The sequence below is a fragment of the Zootoca vivipara genome, chromosome 5 (assembly GCF_965207765.1).
Source record: "Zootoca vivipara chromosome 5, rZooViv2.hap1.1, whole genome shotgun sequence".
Taxonomy (NCBI): domain Eukaryota; kingdom Metazoa; phylum Chordata; class Lepidosauria; order Squamata; family Lacertidae; genus Zootoca; species Zootoca vivipara.
The window spans coordinates 68,084,504-68,091,210 of record NC_142588.1 but is presented as its reverse complement, the minus strand read 5'-3'; positions in this window follow the sequence as shown (position 1 = coordinate 68,091,210).

The following is a 6,707-nucleotide window of genomic DNA, read 5'->3' as shown; positions in this document are numbered from 1 at the left end:
CTAGTGCAAATGCAGAGGGAGAAAGATCTCTACTTTGAAAGGCTTGTTGGAATATGAAAGTCTTCAGTAGGCACCAAAAAGGAAACAGAAATGGCATCTGTGGTCTGGCTTGGTAGGCCCTGAAGGCGGCCCTGTTTAGGGAAGTTTTTAATATTTGATGCTGTACTGTTTTTAATATTCGGTTGGAAGCTGCCCAGAGTGGCTGGGGAAACCCAGCTAGATGGGTGGGGTATAAATAATAAATTATTATATTATTATTATACTTGGTATAAGGCAACTTCCTAAGTTCCCAAGACACTTTCTGGTTCTTGCTGCGACAGAATTCATGCTGAAGGGTGGCTCTGCCATGCTGGAGAAATAGTAGCACATTTTCCCACAGGGGCTGAGCCTCCCATGAACCTCAGAAATGCTCTTCAGTGGTCATCTTGAATGCTTTCAATAAGATGGGGGGAAATGGGAGGGCTGCTTATCCTTCTCCCTAATCTAGATGCATTTGCAAAGAGACTTCATGATGAAAATGTGCAAAACCTATTTGCATTTTGTTTTTGTCATGAGATTTCAGTGGTCTCAAAGGAATGTACATGCATGTGGAACTAGACTGTCTCAACAGCAGAAAGTAAACAACGACAACAAAAGCCAAACCTGCTGAGGTATTTCTTGTACTTTTCTGCTGTGATAATAGGACCCAAGTCTTCTCAGATCCAGACACTAACCAGATCTGTATCTGCTTAGCTTCAGGCAAGGTTGCATCATGGTCCTTCAGACTTTGCCAACAAACCCCAGGAAAAAAATATTTGCAGATCAACATCAATGGCTCCTGTTCTACCTCCACTGTCAGAGTTAGTATGCCTCTCCATCCCAGTTGCTGGGAATTGCAGGTGGGCAGAGTGCTGTTGTGCTCATTTCCAGCTAACATGCTTCACCCAGGCATCTGACGGGCCAGTGTGAGAACAGGTTGCTGGACTAGATGGGACATTGGTCTGATCCAGCACCCTTGCCTTATGTTCTTAGGTAAGAATCACAATGATTCTCATGGTTCAAATTTGCTGTAAAATGAATGCTAGCTAACCTTGACCATGAACAGATATGGCTAGGTCCTTCTTAATCCATATTTTGCCAAGCGGCTTATGTTTCTTCCTCATGCTCCTTGTCTTTTGTAGATAATATAAAATGCATCATCCTAAATGAGCAGATCAGTCAGCTGTGAAACTAATACTGAACTTGAAAGATGCATTCCCTTTAAACCCTTAATGAAAAATCTAGTAGAGGAAATTCAGTTGCTACTTTGGAAAATGCACATAATTATTATTCAGATTCTACAATTCTTACAGTGCAAGCCCTGCCATGTCAACTCAGAAGTAAGTCCTACTTAATTCAATAGGGCTTACTTCCAGGCAAGTGGGGCTAGTATTTTAGCCTTGAGCCCATTGAACTCAGTGGGATTTACTTCAAAGTAAACATGTTATTACACTACACATTTTTTTAAAAAGATACTAATGATAATTTGTCCCTAGACACTCTCTTTAGATCCAAAATATGTAATTGCACTACAACTCACCATTTTCAGCCACAGTTAACAATGAAGACAGGGATATTTCACATTCCATTTATTCCTATATTCATATTCTGAAGAATTTATTAGACATCAATGTGTTGTTGTTTTTTAAGTGCTGTTTGCTTTCTGTTGCAGGTACTCCTCATTATTTCAGTAACAAAATACGTAACAGTTTCTTTTTAAAAGAGAGAATATCCAGATTTGGCATGAGCAGCATTTGCAGAAGGGACATTGGCATATCCAAGTAGTGCTGAATTTTGGAGTAATTTCATGCCTGGCATCTGAGGATTTTATTTTTGGAAAAGGCTGCTGTGTTCCCTGAATTGAAGACGGACTGTGTAATTTGTAAGCGTCTGAGCCATGATAAAGTGCAGCTCCACATGGTTCCCCATTATGGTTTGAAGCATAGAAAATAGAGTGATGCATTTGGCTGTTTAAGAAAAGAGGTTCTTAGTTCATTAGCAAGGCAGCAATCAATCTGGCAAGAGTGTGCAATGAAACCTGCATGCCAAGCAAAACACTTTCCCTGTGGACAATGTGGATATGCACACAAGACCTCTCTGCATGTAAGATCTGGAGGTAAGCTAACCCATGCAGTCCATAGTCTGCTCTCAAAACATCCATTCATTTGGTAAGTGTTTCATTCTCGTTATATCACACAATTCCCTCCCACCAATATTTTTCGTGGTTCCACTTATTCATCTCAGGCTATGTTGATGTTAGTACACTGTACAGGTATGGGTACATGTAGCAGTCCCAACTAATGCACACAATATGTGCTGTAGACAGATGCAGTTATGGCTATGGTGGCAGCACGGGAGTCTGCAGAGCTGGATCTTCCCCACATGATGATGCTCCCGACTGAGGAAGACGAGGGGTTAAAACAGGGCTGCCATATGTCCAGATTTTCCCGGACATTACCGGGATTTCGAAGGCAGAATTGAAGTCTAGGTGAAATATCTGAGAGGTGGAGCTTCTTCCTGGAGCTCAGGCAAGTCAATCGAAAAACTGACTTTGGGGTTTGTCAACAACTTTCCTTCAAAAAAAGGCTTTCGGGGTGTCCTGGTTTTTACTTTTTGAAATATAGCAACCCTAGTTAAGGCCTCCTGAATCCCAGGCTGGCAAGGACACTAAAGAGGCAACTGCAAAATGAGGCCCTTTGTGTTCATTTGTTTTTTATCCAGGAGACCTGCATATCTTTCTGAGACATTGAATATAATTGGTAAGAGACAAAACATGTCCAAAAGGATGGATATGGTTACTTCCTTCGGGAAAGTCTTCTGGAAATGTTTCGATTCCTGAATAGCTCTACTTCAAGAAGCTAAAACCAAACACTTAAAACAATCATTTTAGCCTATTCGTGTGTGGGAGGGAGGGAGGGAGGGAGGGAGGGAGGGAGGGAGGGAGAGGGAGAGAGAGAATGGGTCTTTCTGATACAGCAGATCCATATTGATAGTGTAATATCTTCAGTTTTACCACTAGAGGGCATTCCTTCCAAGTGTACATTTAGATGTGTAGCATGAGTAGAAAATAGAATGCCTATTTCTAAATATTTAGGTTCCAAATACAGTGGTACCTCGGTTTACAAACTTAATCCGTTCCAGAAGTCCATTCTTAAACCAAAACCCAAGGTGCGCTTTCCCTAATGAGGCTTCCCACCGCCAGCGCCCTTCCACCGTTTGGATTCCGTTCTTAGATTTCCAGTTTTGCAGAGTTTGTAAACCATATCATTCTTAAACCAGCCTGTTCTTAAAACAAGGTACCACTGTACTAAGAACCAAAGCAAGAAGCAGGGAGAGATACGGTTTTAAATGCAATAATCTAAACTGATTATAGAGTCATAAGATACTTTTGCATATACATACAAACACACACACATTAATTAAGACAGTGAAAGTTTCAGCTCTAAAACCAAGGCAAGAGTGCCAACATCTTTAACTGCCTGCCTCTACTAGGGCCAGGGCCTTTTCAGTATTGGCCCCAACTTGGTGGAACGCTCTTTCACAGGAGACCAGGGCCCTGCGGGATTTGTCATCTTTCCGCAGGGCCTGCAAGACAGAGCTATTCCGCCTGGCCTTTGGGTTGGACTTAGTCTGACCCCTGTGTTTTCCTCACTCATGGCTTGGATTTATGGACTACTTAAAATGAGGCTGCATTTTAAATTTTTATACTGTATTTTAATTAATTGATTTTTATGTTTTATTGTAATTTTATTGGTGTGAGCCGCCCTGAGCCCGGTTTTGACTGGGGAGGGCGGGGTATAAATATAAATTTTTTATTATTATTATTATTATTATTATTATTATTATTATTATTATTATCCAGATTAGGTTTGGATCCTTAATTTCGACTCTCAACACAAAGTCCTCCCATGAGTGCAATTCTCTCATTCCATTCATAGAGTGAAAACATAGGATCCTGGCCAGAATATATCCCTGGTCCATTAAATAAATGCCAGCCCTTAATTTCCACTAGCCCGCTTGAACCATAAGGGCGCACAGAAAGAGTGGTAAAAACCCCTTCTCCCTTCCTTTAACCTTATATAGCCTTTTATTATTATTATTATTATTATTATTATTATTATTATTATTATTATTATTTATACCCCGCCCTCCCTGGCCAAGACCAGGCTCAGGGTGGCTAACACCAAATATATAATACATTAAAAACACAGAATCAAACGATTGATTAAAATACAGTTCAAAATCACATTTAAAATCAAAATAAAATTAGGTGGGAACCCATGAATCACAACTGTAGGGGTAAGGAATATTAAATGTTCACCAGGCCCGGCCACCCGTGCTGGTCCCATGTGGGCCGATAGAAGGAGCCAAGAGGCCAATTACATACAGGGTCCCATAGAAAGAAGGAAGAAGGAAGGGGGGCGGTCTGGGCCCGGACCAAAGGCCTGGCGGAACAGCTCTGTCTTGCAGGCCCTGCGGAAAGATGTCAGATCCCGCAGGTCCCTGGTCTCTTGCAACAGAGCGTTCCACCAGGCCGGGCCCAGGGCTGAGAAGACTCTGGCCCTGGCCGAGGCCAGTCTAACCTCCTTGAGGCCCGGGACCTCCAAAGTGTTATTGTTTGTGGACCATGAGGTCCTCCTCAAGACATACCAGGAGAGGCCCTTTCCCCCATGAATTTGACCAATCACCTTTTAAACCACCAAAGTTGGTGGCCATCACTGCCTCCTGCACATCTTCTGAAACACAAGATGAACCATGCATATCTGCCTAACAGAATTCAACGAAGCAGCTGGGCACAACAGGAGAAGGCTACTCAGGTCTGTCTCAGAATAAGGCAGTTCCTGTGTTCTTATATCCCTCATTTGAATGCAGGCTTTATCTTTCTCTCTCACCCACCCACACCCCCCTTGCATTTATGTTGCAGTGATAGAAACATTTCTGTTAGACAAAGCCATCCGTAAAGCCATAATAGTTACTCCCGATAGTCCAACTATCTCAGCAGTACACCTTCTAAACATTTCAGTCTGCAGGCCTGAACACCAGAGCTGTAAGGAAATATTTCCTCCAAACAATTTCTAGCAAAGCACCTCAATTGGAATTCTGACAGCCACTCTGCCTTTATTTGACACATTTCACTTCCAGGGCAATACAAAGCAATTCTGTGACAATACCTATACTCACCTTCGCATGAAACTGCTATTCACTGCTGACACATAGAGAGAGAAAGTATTCATCTCACTATAGTTTAATCATATAGCAGGTACTGGATGTTGTTGGGTTTGTTTTTTAAAAAATGCTTCATATGGAGGAATCTTCCTGGTTGGCCGTGCTACTCAAATATACATATAAAGTACATCTCAATATGAGAAAATAAGTTCTGAAGGTATACTGCTCTGTATAGTTTAAAGAACTGTACAGTGGTGTGTAATTTAAAGCGGTATGTAATTTTAAAAAGATTAATATTGACACACTATTCTAAAGATAGTAGGGGAAATTGACAGGGGTTCCATATAAGATTTCTGTAGCAGATCTAGAGAAGAGACAGAAGAAAATTCTTAACACATGCTAAAGGCTCTCTTTTGGATACATGAAATTGCTAAAAATGGTGCATTTTAGGAGGCCTTGTATTTAATGTTAAGGACAGATCGTGAAGCTGAGGCTCCAATACTTTGGCCACCTCATGAGAAGAGAAGACTCCCTGGAAAAGACCCTGATGTTGGGAAAGATTGAGGGCACGAGGAGAAGGGGACGACAGAGGACGAGATGGTTGGACAGTGTTCTCGAAGCTACGAACATGAGTTTGACCAAGCTGCGGGAGGCAGTGGAAGACAGGAGTGCCTGGCGTGCTCTGGTCCATGGGGTCACGAAGAGTCGGACACGACTAAACGACTAAACAACTACTACTACTACTACTACTACTACTACTACTACTACTACTACAGAAATATTATAAAACACACATCAAACGGGTATCTTTTTTAAAAGCAAAGGATTCTATTCTTTTGACATGCAAATCTAGTACATAGACCCATTTTATTATTTTATATAGCCACACAGGTGGCCAAGCAGAATTCTGAGGGCTATTATTCCTTGGATTAATTTCATGCAGGTGGCAAGGAGGGGGGAGTGGAAATATGGGGTACCAGAAACACAAAGGGAGGTGAGAAGAAAGGGATAAAGGCATTGGAAAGAGAAAGGTAAAACAATGGGATGGCTTCACCTACCTTTCGCTCTGGTCCCACCTCTCGTCGAGGAGCACCCCAGACGGCGTATCTGCTTCTTCAGTGGGAGTGCAACCCCATCCAGGCCAGGCAATTGACCAATTTCTCAAACAGTGCCTCCATCTTGCCAGGATTCAAGCTCAGCTTATTTTCCCTCATCCATCCCACCACCACATCCAGGGCCCACACAGCCTCTCCTGATTCAGATGTTATCAAGAAACAGAGCTGAGTGTCACCAGCGTGCAGATGGCACCTTGTCCCCAAACTCTTAATAACCTAATGTTTCTACCGAATAAGGCCAAGAAAGGTGAACCTGAAACAGTTCATTGGCATGATTAAATCGTCTGACATATTTTGAGTACCTTCCTTGGGCAAGTAATGGCAAGTTCTTCTATATAAAAAAGAAATGTGCTTCTCAAACATTGACACAGCAATGCACTCCTTTGTCTGAGTTTCCTGGCTTAAAAA